We start from the raw sequence: 17,985 nt of genomic DNA, 5'->3' as shown, positions 1-17,985 counted from the left end.
TGGATTTAATATTATTGCACATACATTAGACACTTAAGAAATGCTTATAAAATTACACATTCAAGAACTCATCTCGTAAATATACTAAAACTATTGAATGTGTATTTTAAATGGGTGAACCATATGATGCATAAATATTTCTCAACAAATCTTTTGAAAATAAAAAGAAGTCATCTTACACTAATATATGACCCACCCATGAGAAAGGATCCTGATATCAATATTTTATGGGAGGCATTTCTATTATTTGCCAATAGCTGATTATCATCTAAGTCCAAGTGTGTGAAGAGGTTCCATTTCCTTTCTCTCTTGAAGTTACACGTAGCCATGTGACTGTCACTGGCTGATAAAACATGAGTGGAAGTAGTATATGTCACTTCAGGCTGAAAATATTTAATTGCTGGTTCTTATCTTTCCAGTGCTTCTTCCCCTGCCAAGGCTGTTGAGAAAGAAATGTCATGTAAATGTAGCAGTGTTGAAAGATTGAAATGGTCAGGATTGCTAAGTATGAAGGATGGCTGCCCTGGAGAGACACACATATCTGCAATAGACTTTGATTAAGCAAGAAGTCAACATTTGCCATGATAGGCTATACTTAGCAGAATTTTAACCTGGCTCTCAATAATCCTGCTCCCTACTTTACATAACTTGTCTAATCCTATCCTCAATATGTGAGACTATGATAGAATAATGGCTCCTTTGATTAGTTACCTTATAGGAAGAGTGTTGGGATACTCACATTATACAGACTCCTCTGTAGCAAACTGGAGTGAAATTCTCCTGTTGGCATTGAAGAAGCAAGCTACTATGTGGCAAGAGGGCCATATGCTAGGACCTTCCAGGCAACCTCAAGAATCTGAGTGTAACTGCCAGCCAGCAAGAAAATTGGAATATCACTCTACAATTGCTAGAAATGGAATTCTGCCACTGATTTAAATGAGCATGACAAGCATCTCAAGTCCCAGATGAGATCACAAACCCAGCTGACATCTTGATCTCAACCTGTTGTGATCCTGGTAAAACCAGATACATCATGCCAGCCCTTCTAATTCATAGAAACTGTGAGAAAATAAATGAAAATCGCTTTAATCATCATGTTTGTGATAGTTTGTTATGCAGTAATAGAAAACTAATATATAAAACATTCAGATTTTGGTGCTGCTTGTTTATTTTTGCATCACCTAGCCCAGTGGTGGGCAAACTCATTAGTCAACAGAGTCAAATATCAACAGTAAGTACAATGATTGAAATTTCTTTTGAGAGCCACATTTTTTAAACTTAAACTTCTTCTAAGGCCACTTCTTCAAAATAGACTCACTTAGGTCTTGGTATTTTGTGGAAGAGCCACACTCAAGAGGCCAAAGAGCTGCAGTTTGCCGACCAAGGACCTAGCCCATTTAACGAACACAACATTTTTAGCAGATATTTAATGACCTTGCTTTTAAGAACATGAAAGAAGACTCTTTCTTATTGTCTAGAATTCCCTTTGTAAATAACAATGGTCAGCTGAATTTGAAAGACTAAAAATTTCTATTCTACTTATATTTTGCATTTATTGCATCATGACAATGGGACAATCATAAAAATAATCTAAATGGAATCTTCTAGGTGGAATGATTTTTATCAGTAAAGCAAATGAGCAGTATATTGAATATTTTTGTATTTACACATTGAACCAAAATGTCATCATTTTCTTTTTAAGCTAGCAGGAATAATAGTATTTTATTTTGATTCCATTAGGAGTTGGCCATAATTTTGTGCAAGGAAATTCCATAATAAAACTCTTTCTTATGAGGTAAACATATAATCTTACATTCAATGACTCTGAAGCACCAAGCATTGAATGAAAATATTATTGAAGTAAAAAATGTCCTGAATTTATAATTTGTACAGAGAAAGTATACTAGGACATCATTAGGGCATAGCTTAATTATTATAAAAATTTAAATAAGTTATAAGAATAATTCCTTAAAATAATTGAAAAAACATCTTAGTAATGAATATGAATTCAAATTTTGCATTATGGAACACTATTCTAGCACAATAATTTTCAACCTTTTTCCTCTTATGGCACACATAAACCAATTACTAAAATTCTGTGGCATACCAAAAATATATTTCTTGCCAATCTGACAAAAATAGGTATAATTTTGATTGATTTAAAAATAATTATTACTGCAATTATGCAACCTAATTGCTCCAAAGTGATTTTTAAAAAAATCAAGTACCTAACTTTTTATATTAGGATTTCTGATAGCAAGAATTAACCAATCAGATGCAATGTTATTATTATGCCATGTTACCAATAGGATACAACCTTATTGTATGACTTAAATATTTATGGTTCAAGTCAGGTCATTCACATAAGACAGCTATTATTATGTTGGCTATTGTCATTTTTTATTTGACAACCTAAGGAAAAAGAGGTCAGTGCCCTAACTAAATAGTCAGGTATTGCATGTTTTAAAACTTCTTATGATACACTGGTCCAACTACAGATCTTCCCAAAGCTCTAAGCTAAAAGAAGCTGACCCATTTACAGATGATCAATGCACAGACATGGAAACATGAAGCAGACTGATGAATCTCAGAGGGAAGGGGGTAGGAGGGGAATAACATGGCAAATCAAGATAGATAAATCAATGAACAAGTCCTATGAGGATGTGGATAAAATGGAACTCTAGTTCACTGTTGTTGGGAATGCAGACAGGTGCAGCTATTGTGGGGGAAAAGGTGTGGAATTTCCTCAAAAATTTAAAAATGGAAATGCCTTTTAACCCAGTGATCCCACTTCTGGGAATATATCCTAAGAATTCTGAAATACCAATTATAAAGAATATATGTACCCTTCCATTCATAGCAGTGTAATTTATAATAGCCAAGATCTGGAAACAGCTCAAGTACCCATCAGCAGATGAGTGGATAAAAAACAATAACAAACTATTGTACGTTTATGCAATGGAATACTACTTGGCTGTAAAAAAGAAGGAACTTCTACAATTTGTGATAGATGGATGGACCCGGAAAGTATTTTGCTAAGTGAAATAAGCCAGTCAGAGAAAGACAAAAACAACATGATCTCACTAATATGTGGAATCTACAAATTAAACTGACAAACAAATTGGAACCAGATGCATGGGTACATGGAATAGACTGGAGGATGCCAGAGAGAGGGGGGTGGGAGTGACTAGATACAGAAGTTGAAATAATTAGCTTAACACCATAGCCCATAGAGTGGTAAAGGCCATGGGAGGGGGATGAGGAGGTAGGTGGATTTAGGCAAAGGGTGGGGGTGAATGGAGGAAGTGTGCAATAATATCATTAAAATTGTCTAATATTAAAAAAGTAAAATAATGTCATGGCTCTGACCTGGTAGCTCAATTGGTTAGAGCATCATCCTAGTACTACAAGGTTGTGGATTCCTTCTAGGGTCAGAGCATACACAAGAAGCAACAAATGAATGCATAAATAATGGGACAACAAATCTCTCCCCCCCTCCTTTCTCCCCTCTATCTCCCTCTCTCTCTTCTCCCTCTCTCCCTTGCTCTTTCTCCAAAACCAGTAACATAAAATAATAAAATAATAATTATAAAGTCTTCCAACTTCAGTAATGTACCTCAATTACCTGTTTCTCAATATCTGTATTTACTAATAGATATTTGTACCTCTTACTTGGCTTCATATTCCTTGTGTTCTGCTAAAAAGCAAATATCCTTGGGAGGAATGTCTCTTTAATTCTCACTGAGCATTTATATTTTTAGTATAAACTAGAGGTCTGCACCCTCTTGCAATTCAGGACTCCTTGAGGGATATCAGACTACCAGTTTAGGCCTGATCATCACAGGCCAGGCCGAGAGACCCCACTGGTACACAAATCCATTCACTGTGCCTCTAGTATGCATATAAGATCTTTTGTTAATCTCTTTCTACCCTCCTCACCCCCATTTCCTTTTGAGATTCATCAGTCTGTCCAATGTTTTCAAGTCTATGCATTGAGCATCTGCCTCCTGGTGGTCAGTGTGCATCATAGCTACCAGTTGAACAGTTGAACAGTTGACTGGTCAATCAGTCGAACGGTCGCTTAGGCTTTTATATATATAGATGCTTTATCATGTTTTTTCTAGAAAACATATTTTGATAAAAAAAATAAATTAATATTTTTATAGGAACGTGCCAATATTATCAAGTGCCAATATGTTGAGGAGGTGTGTTAGAGAAACACTGGAGGGAAATAAGGATCAGAAAAGGAAAGCCATGGTTTTCAGGGAAAAAAAATATAAAGGAACCCCCATCAGAGTAGCAACTGATTTCTCAACAGAAACTCATCAGGCCAGAAGGGAATGGGATGAAATATACAAAGTCATGCAAAGGAAGGGTCTGAATCCAAGAATACTGTACCCAGCAAGGCTATCAATCAAAATTGAAGGGGAAATCAGGAGCTTCACAGACAAAAAAAGACTAAAGGAATTTACCTCCACCAGACCAGCAATGCAAGAAATGCTAAAGTGTCTACTGTAAAAATAAAGAAATAGGAAGCGAAGAAGGAACACGGGGGTATAGAATAAAAATGGCGTCAAATGAGTACCTATCAATAATAACTTTAAATGTAAAAGGACTAAATGCTCCAATCAAAAGACATAGGGTAACAGATTGGATAAGAAAACAAGACCCAAACTACACTAATTTTAACTTTTTCCTATGTATGGGACAATTACATTGCATTTCAAAGTGTACTTCTTAAGGCTAGGTTAGCAATGAAAACAAGGAAATAAGTACTGGAGATATATTTTAGGATTGCACAGAGAAAGGGTAGTTAACTCATGTCTATTGGTGAATGCTCAAAGTCCATAAACTTGCCAAAATTGTATGAAAATTTTTGCATGTATGTGCATTTTTTGGGGAAAGAATTCATAGCTTTCAACAGATTCTTAAATAGGTTCATGACCCAAAAGATAATAGGAACCACTGGCATATAGAATTAAAATCTTTCTTTATAAGCATCTAAAGGTTGTAATAGCAAAAGTACACCACAGTCTATGTGTGAAGCTATTCACATTACAGAGGGCCCATTGCTTGTCTGTCACAAACCAGTATGTTAACCTGTTACTGGGTACTATTTTCTACTTACCATACCAGTTGGAAAAATGTCAGAGAGAAAAGGTAGGTGAGGAAGAGTTCGTTTCCCATTGTACAAAGTGTATTAAAATGCAAAATAAATGTTTTTCAAACAAAGGGTCAATGACATAGATAAGTGTTGTCTTTTATCAGATAAATACACGCAAATAACACAAAAAAGGGGAAATACTGACATATATCAATTACATAAAGGAGACAAAATAAAATTGTTCCTGGTTTGATTTTTTAAGTCATTTGCATAAAAACAATCTTGATATAAGACAATGACATGTGTCACTAAAAATAATGTAAGTTGAATTTTTTAAAAAAAGTATATTTTATTGATTTTTTACAGAGAGGAAGAGAGAGGGATAGAGTTAGAAACATCGATGAGAGAGAATCATTGATGAGCTGCCCCCTACACTCCCCTTACTGGAGATGTGCCTGCAACCAAGGTACATGCCCTTGACCGGAATCGAACCAAGGACCTTTCAGTTCGCAGGCTGTTGCTCTATCCACTGAGCCAAACCAGTTTCAGCTAAGTTGAATTTTTTTAAATTATATTTTAATATACCAGGAGAGTTCACTAAATAAAGGAAAATAAGATACTTTCAATTAAAGATAATATATGTGGCCGAAACCGGTTTGGCTCAGTGGTAGAGCGTCGGTCTGCGGACTGAAGAGTCCCGGGTTCGATTCCGGTCAAGGGCATGTACGTTGGTTGCGGGCACATCCCCCCCCCCCCCCCCCCGATAGGGGGTGTGCAAGAGGCAGCTGGTCGATGTTTCTCTCTCATCGACGTTTCTAGCTCTCTATCTCTCTCCCTTCCTCTCTGTAAGAAATCAATAAAATATATTAAAAAAAGATAATATATGTGGAAAAGTAACTGAAAACATAATAAGGGGATAAAATAGGATTCTTTTATATGTATGTAAAATAAATTTCAAAATATATATGCATGAAAGTTTATTTTTTTCTCTTATCAATCAATTCTAGGGGTTAGTAGGAAAGGGAGGATTAGACTGCCTCTACATTTTCAAGGACCTGTGCCCTTTGTAGCTGATTGTTCTGCCATGTGACTTCCATTCCCCAATCATCTAGCACTCTAGAGACCACATTTGTATTCTATCCTAGAAGAAGGAGGAAACACTGAATAAAAAGTATCTACCATCCAAAACCGGTTTGGCTCAGTGGATAGAGCGTCGCCCTGCGGACTGAAAGGTCCCAGGTTCGATTCCGGTCAAGGGCATGTACCTTGGTTGCAGGCACATCCCCAGTAGGGGGTGTGCAAGAGGCAGCTGATCTATGATTCTCTCTCATCGATGTTTCTAACTCTCTATCCCTCTCTCTTCTTCTCTGTAGAAAATCAATAAAATATATTTTTTTTTAAAAAGTACCTCTCTCCCTTCTCCATTTAAAGACATTTCTGAAAAATCACATTGTTGGTATATTAATGTATTCCAAAATTCACATGTTAAAGTCTTAACTCCTAATACCTTAGAATGTGACCTTATTTAGAAAATAAGAGGCCTGGTGCATGAAATTCGTGCATGGGGGGGGGGGGTGTCCCCTAAGTCCAGCCTACACCCTCTCCAATCCAGGACCTATGTGGGATTAGGCCTAAACCAGCAGTTGGACATCCCTCTCACAATTCAGGACCACTGGCTCCTAACTGCTCACCTGCCTGCCTGCTTGATCATACCTAACTGCCCCCCTGCTTGCCTGGTCAACCCCAACTGCCCCTCCTGCAGGTGTAGCTTCCCCCAACTTCCCCCTCCCAATGCCCTGGTCGCCCCTAATTGCCCCTCCTGCTGGCCTGGTCGCCCCTTAGTGTCCTCATGCTGGTGTGGTCACACCTTATTGCCCCCCTCTGCCAGTCTGGTCACCCCCAACTTCCCCCAACCCCCTGCGGGCCTGATAGCCTCACATATGTTGCTGCTCAGTCATTTGGTCACCCCTTACTAACCCCCTGCCGGCCTGGTCTCCCCATGCAACCTGTTCAGTTGTCTTTTCAGTTAATGTGATCGTCTCTTAGCCATCTATATATTAGTGTAATTGCAGATGTATTAGTTAAGATAAGGTCATTAGGTTGGCCCTAATAAAAAATGATTGGTATTCACCCTGGCCACTATGGCTCAATTGGTTAGAGCATCATCCTGTGCATCCAAGTGTTGTGGATTCAATTTCCAGTCAGGGCGCATACCAGATTTCTGATTCAGTGCCTGGTTGGAGCATGTATGGGAGGCAACTGATAGATGTTTTTCACTCACATAGATGTTTCTCTCTCCCTCCCTTCCTCTCTCTCTCAAATCAATAGAAAACATATCCTCAGATGAGGATTAAACAAAACCCCAAAATGACTGGTATTCTTCTATAAAGGGTAAACTTAAATAGGAGACATACATTTACACAGGGATAACATGAGCATTTATTTACAAAACAAAGAGAGAGGCTTGACAGATACTTCTCTAACAGCCACCACAAGGGACCAACCTTGTGGACACCTTGATTTTAAACTTCTAGCCTCTAGAACTGTGAGATAATGAATTTCTATTGTTTAAAGTACTTGGTAATATTTTGTTGTGACTACATCATTCAAAACACTCTGTCCAATGACCAAATCTAGCTTTAGGGAAGTTGAGAAATTGAGTCTTTATTTTCCTCAACTCTGTGTCCAGCTAAAAATACAAGATAACATTACTTACGAAAGGGGAGAGAATGTCTATTGGGAAAACAATAACCAGTGTTTTCCAGAAAGTGAAAAGTGGAAGGCTCTGAAAAATACTAATTTTTTCATTTTTTTCAATTATAGTTTATAATCAATATTATCTTATATTAGTTTCAGATGTAAAGCATAGTGGTTAGATAATCACATACCTTACACAAACAGCCTTATTCACCTATACATTATCATCTGACTTAAATGGCATTTCCTCTAAAGCATTGCTTTGCTCTTCCAGACAGAATTAATCACTCTCCTTTGTTCCAATTGAACAATAGCACTCAAATTGGCTCATACTTACACAGTGTTTAGGTTTACAAAGGCTTCATAAAATATTTCAATAATGCTCATAAGAGTCATGTGAATACAGATGAGGGAAACTAACACATATCATTTGTAAACATGAGGATATTGGATTTTAATCCAATTTTTAAATAAAAATTTATGTGTCCTTTAGACTAAATAGTACATATTAGAAGCCTGGTGCACAAAAATCATGCACTTGGGGGGGTGATCCCTCAGCCCAGCCTTTGCCCTCTCCCAGTCTGGGAGCCCTTGGGGGATGTCTGAATGACAGCTTAGGCTCCCACCACTGCCACTGCACTCACCAGTCGTGAGTCCAGCTTCAGGCTGAGTGGTGTTCCCAATGTGGGAGTGCACTGACCACCAGGGGCTGCTCCTGCATTGGGCGTCTGCTTCCCTGGTGGTCAATATGTGTCATAGCAACTGGTCATTCTACCATTTGGTCAATTTGAATATTAGCCTTTTATTATATAGGATTGTAATTACTCACTGAAGTAGGCAGATATTTGGCCATTATGATGTCCACCTTTTGATGTTAGTCCCCTGAGCATGTTTAAGTTATCAGGGGAAAGAGAATGTGCATATATAATTAATATTACTAATTTTCTGACCTTAAAATAGGTAGATTATCTTGGATTATCAATGTGGGCCCTATCTAATCATATTAGCTCTTAAAAACAGGAAAGAAGGGCAGAAATGTAAATAATTGAGGTTTCAGACATGAAAAGAACTCAATGTATCATAGTTTTTTTGAAGATTGAAAGGGCCATATGAGAAGGAATCCAAGCAGCTTCTAGATGCAGAGGGCAGATTTTTTTCCCCCTCAGAGTTTGCAGATAAAAGCCAGTCTAGTCTACTACCTTGACTTTGACTTTGTGAGACTCTACAGAGACAATCTAGTTAATCAACATTGTGTCTGGACTTCTGACTCATGAAAATTATGAGAATATAAATGGATGCTACTGAAAACTGCTAACTTTATAATAATTTGTATGGCTGCAAATTTTAACTAATATATCCATTTACTGTATCCTGTACTAAATTATGAGTTACTAAAGAGCTGTTATTGATTTTTAACCACTCCTCTCCCCAAACAAACCACAGCAATGGTTTATCTTAGTAGTAGTCATTAGTACTAGCTGTACCAGTTAATAATGGCGGGTTTTGTAATAAAAGAAAACACGATAATTTCAAAAGAAACATAAAAAGAGTTTAATTCAAAGTAATGTTCATCACTAGCTACACATTTCCTCTATCTTTCAGGTAATTTGTGGATACAATCCCAATAGAACTTTTGTTTTGAGGCAAACCATTCAGAGACCCAATTTTCCACTTCCTCATACAGTTTGAAGTGCTGCTCAGAAAGTTCGTGTGTCATTGATCAGAACAAGTGGTAATATGAAGGAGCAAGGTCTGGCGAATACATAGGATAGGTTAATACTTCCCAGGCAAGATCTTTTAACATATCTTTAACTGGTTTTGAAGTGTGTGATGGTGCATCATCATGAAGCAAAATTACTTTGCCCTGTCTTCTGGCACATTCTGGTCATTTCACAATCAACACGTGGTTCAAATTGATTATTTGTTGTTGGTAGCGATCAGTATTAATGGTTTCACCTGGTTTTAGAAGCTCATAATACACCACACCTTCCTGATTCTACAAAATGCAGAGCATTGTCTTCTTTCCAAAGCCCAAACAATTTAGCCTTGCAGTTGATATTGATGGTTGACCTGGCTCAACTTATGATTTTTGTGCATTTGGGATTCTCAAAATAAATCCACTTTTCATCACAATTTGATGCAAAAAAGACTTTCTTTCATGCCATTGAAACAGTATTTTAATAATGACTTTTCGGTTTTTCATTTGTCTTTCATTCAGTTGATGTCGCACCCATTTTCCTTCCTTTAAAATCTTTCCCATTGCTTGTAAACCATCAGAAATTGTTTACTGAACAACGTTTAATCTTTCTGCAAGTTGTTTTTGAGTTTGACACACATCTTCATCCAATAATGCTTGTAATTGTTGGTCTTCAAACTTTTTTGGTTGATCGGATGTTCTTTGTCTTTCACATAAAAATCATCACTTTTAAAGCATTTAAACTAGCATTTACAAATATCCTGAGATGGAGCATGTTCACCAGAAGCTTCCCAAAGTATACGATAACTTTTTCTTCAAAATAAAGTAATGAGTTAAAACTTCTTGCAAATGCTCTTTTTTTCCGCATGAAATTCGACATTTTTAAGTGTAAAAATATCTATGATGTTAACACCTTCAGCAAATTTGACATATGAAGTTTTGAAGCTTGCTGTCAATACAACAAAATAGCATACATATCAAATTGCATATATATAAAAATATATGTAATCCATCTATTAAAAAAATCCGCATTATTAACTGGTACACATAGTAGTGACCCATAAGTTAGTCGCTTGCATTTATTCAGCATTTTTTTTGTGCCAAACATAGTTTCTTACACATAACATATTTAACCCTCACATTATGAAGTAGGTAAATTACTATCCTCATTTTAAAGAGGAAGAAACTGAAGTTTAAATAACACAGGCAGAGTCAAACACAGTAAGCTGCAGTGTCAGAATTTTGAATCTAGGGGGTCTGGTTCCAGATCTGTGCAACATTGAGAACCAGTATGCTATATGGTTTATTGAATAAACACTCAATAAATATACATTAAATTGTTTGTTGAATTAACTTTAAACAAACTATTTCTCCTTTGAAATAGAAGGCCAGGTGTTCAAAGTAAAAGGTATGTTTAGGCAATTGTTTTTAGCAGAATTCCAAATTTACTCCAGGCTCCTTCCCTAGATGTTTGGATTGAGCAGTTTAGGAACGGGACTGATAAATCTCCACTTTTAAAGTCCCAGGTGATCTTTTACAAGATCAGACTGAGAAACAATGTCCTATATCATCCAAGCCCTGATTTAATAAATACTTGCAGACACTGGTTTTAATATTCATCTAAACAAATAAAACTAAGTAGTCTGGTAGTAAGGTTGAAGACTTTATTGCTTCCTTTAGGTTCCCTCTAAATAAGACAAAATGTCTTAGAAGCTATAATTTTTGAAGTACTGCTGTTTATCAAGAGGACCATCATTGCCAAAGTAATATTAAGTATCAAATTCAGGAATATATCAGGGACTTCCAGACATTTCACATGATTTTAAAATGTAAGGCTTTCTGGTCGTTTGAATTAAAAAAAAAGATAATGATAAAGACATAAGAAGTATCAGACTCAGTTTTCCTTATAGTTATTTAAATCACCATTGGCAATTTACGTGACTTGTTAAAGTAAAGGGGCCTTTTAAACAGTGCTAAGGAATATTTATGTATGTTGTACACTGAATATTTTATCACTAGCTTTCAATGAATTGTTTTATTATACTGAATTTATCATAACAAGATATTTATTACATGTTCTCTTATTCGTGTTGTTACCCTGCTCAGTGAAAAATAATTTATATTTTCATGACATTTACTTGTTGATAGTAATTTTTATAACCTTCATTTTGTTCTACTATTCATTTTTCCATGATGATTTGTTATTTAAAGATTTTACAACAGCCTCCTAAGTTTTATGCATGATGAATCATAATACTGGCAAACTGTCTCCTTGTGTATGAAGTCAATAGCAGAGTGAAAATATGTTATTATTACAATATTTTGTAATAAATATAAATGATGAAAAGCTTGGCCAAATATTAATACATGTATAACTATTTGTTTGGATATTGATTATCTTCTCATTGTTTTATAGTTATAAGGATAGATACCCAGTATTCAGATGACAAATTATGATGGATTATGTTCCGATTTATTTGGCTGCGTCTCATAAACCAAATAAAATTGTCTAAATAGAGAATATCCAACTGGAATGCTCTATTTACTGGAATAACTTGTATTCAAATTTATAGGCTGAAAGATACTAGTATACACTATACTGAAGTGTTACCTCAGTCAACAATGTAATATTAAATTATGCCCAGAACATAGTCTGTGTTAAGTCTATCTTATTCACATTTTAATTCTATTAATGATAGTGATATATGTATGATCTATGATAAATATCTACTAAATAGACTTTATGATTTCTCAAAACAATTCACTCCCTTACATTGTTGGATAGCAATTTATCAAACTACACTCTTAGACATTCCCCCACTTTCTTCCTAAATTAAATCTTAATGTTAGTTGCAACTGCCAGATATTGTTCATTCTGAAAGATGTAGTAAAGGAGTTGGAGATTTTTTGAAGAGCCTAGTCAAGCCCTAATGAACCTGCTTCTTTCTGCAAGATGGGTTGGGAGAATGGGGCCAGAAAGCTGATTCACTAGGTAAGGGACTCTGCTTTCTCCTTCACGCTTTTCCCAAACACACTGAAACTTGTCATCAATTAATTCTCCATTTAAGGTAAGGATCTACTTTTATAAAAGGCAGATCAACTTTATGGGCTACAATATTATGCTTTTTCTTTGTTGTTCCTTTATGACAATTTGAAGGAATTCTACAGTCTTTGATTCTGCTACCTCTATCTCTCTTATCATTGCTCAGTTCATCAACCTCTTGTAGCATACCTTCTCCTTAGCTGCAGCTTCAAATATACCAGTGTTAGCTATAATAAAGCAGTTAACAAAAATCATTAAATTAGCAAACATACTTATAAAAGTAATGCTAAGTCAATTGAGCTGTTCAATGATGGCTTGAAAGGGGTATTTTGGATCAAGTTCATGAGCTTTCACACTAGTCAGTAGACTGTTTTGTTTATATTGACTCCTGGGAAATACATAGCTGAAATGTGGAAATTGATGAATGGAAGTGTTAAGGTTACTCATTAAATTTGGGTCATTAACATAATAAGTCAACAACAAAATATTAATATGGAGGGTTTATGCCATTCCAATTTTTCACAGAGTATAAGATAAATAATGCCAAGGATATAATATACACATATATAATACAGCGTGCTTATATTTTACACAGTAATAACAATTACCTAAGGTGTTAATCAGCACCAAGATGTAGGTTTTTACTATCTCTTCTTTGATATGGGCTCGTCAATGATGAATATGCTCTTATTCAATTTTTTATCTTTTTATTCCCAGCCTCACACAGTGCATTTTCTCTAATATACTAGGTATCAGTAGATGCTTGTTGAATGAATGAAGATAGGGGCCTTGTTTAATTCATGTCTATTTCCCTTATCACTTCACACACTTTGTTGAATATCCATGCATCCAAAAAACATTTTTTTAATTTAATGGAATTGAATAGAGAAAGGTATTAATGAGACTAAGACCATTTGTCCCATCTTGGAGTAATGCAGTTTGGACTCACACATACTATATATATAGGCCAAATCTCTAAATATAATTTATCTTAACAACCTGGAAAATGTGTGCTATTGATTTTAAAAATAATGGGTCAGAAAATGCTCAGCGGTTAAAGCAGTGTTTGTGAAAGTGTGCTAGGGAAAATCTAGGGTTATAGAGTGTTCTCAAGGAGGAAAATGAAAGCAGAACATAGAGCTCCATGACCTCCTTTGAAAAAATTATCTTTTATCGGTTGAATATATTACACACATAAGTGTTCATTTCTATAAAGTGTTCCTGGGGTTTAAATAAGGAACCCCAATAAGTCTTATCATAATAAGTCTAGTTAATAGGCATCGCTTCATATAGATACAAAAACGCTTTTATTTTTGTGATGAGAACTTAGGATTTACTGTCTTAACAAATTCAAATGTACTAGACAATAGCATTAACTATAGTCATGTTGTAGATTACATCCTTACTACTTATTTATCTTATAGCTGAAAGTTTGTACCTTTCAACCACCTGCCCTTAATTTTCCTTCCTCCTACCAATCCCCTAACTCTGAATATATGGATTTCTAATCAATTTTTAAAATACTCATCCTATTAGTGCATTGAAACATTAAGAGATAGAATTATCATACCAAAATGATTTGATTCAATCATATTGAGGTCATAATCAGTGTTCCATCATATTATTTAAGTGGTATTAAAATTAAGACTGATTTCATTAAGCAATATGTCTTTCTATTCCCTTGAGAATATTCCTGGTAAGAAGGTCAAAATTCTCAAATTTTCACAAATATAAAAATTGTCTTGATGAAAAACCTAATCTTTTTTTCTATATTTTTTCTCAATGTATATTTGGAATTAATAAGCAAAGCTTGAAACTTCTTTTTTCAGGAATGATTATGGTACATTGGGAAGAAATTAGCAATCCTTGGTAAGACATCCCTTTATTGCAAAAGGTTTCAAATTGTGTCTCATGAGAATTTGTCCTACTATCCAACATGATCTCTACTCATATGTGGCTATTGAGCTCTTGAAATGTGGCTAATCCAAATTGAGATATGCTATAATTTTAAAATATACATTATATTTTGGAGACTTAGTCCAAAAATGTAAATGTCTCATCAATCATATTTACATTGATGACATGGTAAAGCTAATACTTTTCATATATTGGGTTAAGTAAATATATCACTAAAATTAATCGTACCTATTTCTTTCTATGTCTTTTAACATGACTACTATAAAGATTAAAATCATCTATACAATCTGTACTTTGTATTTCCACAGGACAGCACTGCCCTAAAAGTTTATCCAAAGCAGGGGATAAATTGTTGAAAGAAAACAAAAAGGCAGGTCTTTGAGTCCTACTTTTCTACTTCAACAAGAGCAGCTCTGATTTAATTTGTTCCACATAGTTGGCTTCTGCCTAAGACTTTGTTTTTAAAAAAGGTTGCTAAGATAAAAGAAAACCTTGTGGTTAATTAAATAAAATGTTTCATATTTAGGAATGAAAGACATTGTCTTAGACACTTTTTTATTACTATTTATTTCAGAGAGAAAAAGAGAGGGAGAGATAGAAACATCAACGAGAGAGAATGTTGATTTGCTGCTTCCTGCATGCCCCACAATGTGGATTGAGCCTTCATCCTTGGCATATGCCCTGACCTTGACCTCCTGGGTCAAGGGATATACCCAGTGGCCTCCTGATTCACAGGTCCACGTTCCACCACTGAGCATTGCCAGCCAAGTGCTGAGATACTTCTTATGAATCACTTATAACCCCCTCTATTTTGTTTTTATCTTTTGTTCCTCCTATACCTGGGATCTGATTCAATGACCATGCATTTCAATTTGCCTGAACAATTTTTAAACCTAATGTCTCATTTTAATTATTAACATTGCCTCATTTCCATCTGATAAGTGTTATGCTTTAAATTGTAAGTTATATGGTCATCTTGGTTCTGACAAAGTTTTTCAGGTGCAACCTCAGGGTCCCTGATATTCTACCCTCACAGCACCCCTTTTACCTCCTGCCTCAGGGTTCCATGTTAGCATTGCCATAAACACAGTGCTCTTGCCCATTAACGAACAACTTAGAAACACAGAAGAATTAAAGACTCATGAGCAAATCGTTGACCAATGGGAGGAGCAAATAAACTATTTCTTCTGCTTTCTCCTCACACCCTTCCCCACCAGTGAGTTTATATATAGTCAATATAACTGGGGGGTGGGGTGGGGGGTCCACACATAATCAATTCCAATAATCAGGTAATCACATTTAGTAGTAAAGCTCAATACAAGATCTATATATTGCACTGTGTGCCCACCACCCAAAGTCAAATCTTCTCCTGTCACCTTATATTAGAACCTCCTTTCCCCTCCACCCCATTCCTTCTGGCAACCACCACACTGCTGTTTGTGTTCATGAGTTTCAATTTCATATCCCAGATATGAGCAAAATCATATGGTTCTTAGTTATTCTGACTGAATTATTTAACTTGGCATAATATTCTCAAGGTCCATACACGTGTTGCAAATTGCAGTATTTCTTATAATAAAGTAAGCTAGGGAAAATGTTATTAGGAAAATCATAAGGAAGAGAAAATAGATGTACAATGCAGATGTATATCAAATGGCTACATTATACACTTTAATTATATATAATTTTATTTGTTAACTAGAGACCTGTCCCTCAGCCTGGCCTGTGGGGATATGGCCAAAACTAGCTCTCTGATATCTCCCAAGGGGTCCTGGATTGTGAGAGGGTGGTTCTTGGGCCATGCACACCTGAACTGGGCTCCCTCTTCTCTGGTTTCCAGTGTGTCACCTAAGAACCAGAACTGCCAAGTCACTGCTCCCTGGTGGTCATTGTGTGTCATATCTACTGGTTGGACTGTCAGACAGTCTGATGGTCACTTAGGCCTTTATATATGTAGATGATACCTCAATAAATCTTTGAAAAAGTAATTGCTCATCAGTGGCAGGGGGCTTGGCTCCTCTCCAGGCTACAAAGTTTCAATTGTAGAAGGCAAATAAATTCCAGATACCAGGGCCTCTGCTTGGGTGTCTGGGGGGGGGAGACACCCTTCAGGGCAAACCAGCTGGTCCCCATCCATGCACCAGGCCTCTATCATATCTAATAAAAGAGTAATATGCAGATTGACCATCACTCCAACACACAAGATGGCTGCCCCCATGTGGACACAAGGTAGCCACCACAAATGGCCAGCAGGAGAGGGCAGTTGGTAGGCATCAAGCCTGCAAGGGAGGGCAGTTGGAAGTGATCAACCCTGTAAGGGAGGGCATTTGGGGGTGGCCAGGCCAGCAGAGGAGGCAAGTTGGGGGCAAACAGGCTGGCAGGGGAGCAGTTAGGCATCAATCAGGCTGGTAGCAGAGTGGTTAGGGGGTGATCAGGCTGGCAGGCAGAAGCAGTTAGGGGCAATCAGGAAGGCAGGCAGGCGAGCAGTTGGGAGCCAGCAGTCCTGGTTTGTGAGAGGGATGTCCGACTGCCCGCTGGGATCAGGCCTAAACGGGCAGTCGGACAGCCCTTGAGGGGTCCCAGATTGGAAAGGGTACAAGCTGGATTGAGGGACACCCCCCACACACGAATTTTGTGCACTGGGCCTCTAAAATACATATATATATATGGCTAAGTTGACTTGCACATGTGTGATACATATAAAGCTCTCACTGGTGCCAATCACATGCATGTGTTTTGATCTGTCATTATTGATCATGAATTTTGTTGATACTTCTATTATAGAGAAAGGGTGAATAGTGATATTAAAATATTTCTTCTGATTAACTTCCTTTCAATGTGCATGAATCTGTGCACTGGATCACTAGTGAGATACATAAAAGTTCAGATTTCCACCACAATTAATATTCAATGGATAGACACTGGGATTTAAGATGTAATGTTCTGCCTAGAAAAAATCCATATGCTTCTACACTGAAGAATAATTCAATTTGAAGAATTACTATTTAAAACTGAAAACCCGTCTTTAGATGCTGTAAGGTCTCACATGGAGCCAGAAGATCTGATACAATGAGCATAGGTCAGGGTGAACTCATTTGTGACTTCAAACTGTTAGTGAAGTTGCATTTTTGAAGACAGAATCCCATATGGGGATCAAGGCTCCTACACTGGGAAAATATTTTTGATCAGTGCTCTTTGTTAGTTATATTCTGATTTCTGGAAGAATGTATATCACTTTGAATGGCTCCCTAAGGCATAAGCTTGTGAAGCTTAAGCAGAGGGGCAGCACAGGGCTAATGAAAGCCTTGGGATCTATACAGGATAACAAAAAATACAGAGAGAAGAGCAGAAGATTGGAAACTTGGGAAATTCATGGCCATGAACTTTTGCCATTTACAAATGTCAGGCACCCTGATCATCAGATAGAAATGTAGGATATCCATTATATGAAAAACAAAAGGATTAATTGGGTTTTCCTAAATCATGAAGATGATTTTCTGGTAATGTGATATATTTATATTTTGAATA

At 36.5% G+C, this 17,985-nt stretch overlaps 1 long non-coding RNA gene across 1 annotated transcript in view; it reads left to right on the top strand.

Moving 5' to 3' along the window:
* Positions 1 to 16,894, top strand: part of LOC311615357 — a 320,307-nt gene extending 303,413 nt beyond the window's left edge. Inside the window, exon 3 of the long non-coding RNA XR_014793770.1 lies at positions 16,817 to 16,894. This is a non-coding gene — a long non-coding RNA (uncharacterized lncRNA). The remainder of the gene's footprint in view (positions 1 to 16,816) is intronic.
* Positions 16,895 to 17,985: the final 1,091 nt, after the last annotated feature.

Source organism: Pipistrellus hanaki (assembly GCF_964339955.1).
Source record: "Pipistrellus hanaki genome assembly, chromosome: X".
NCBI classification, from domain to species: domain Eukaryota; kingdom Metazoa; phylum Chordata; class Mammalia; order Chiroptera; family Vespertilionidae; genus Pipistrellus; species Pipistrellus hanaki.
This window is presented reverse-complemented; position numbering and strand designations above follow the sequence as displayed.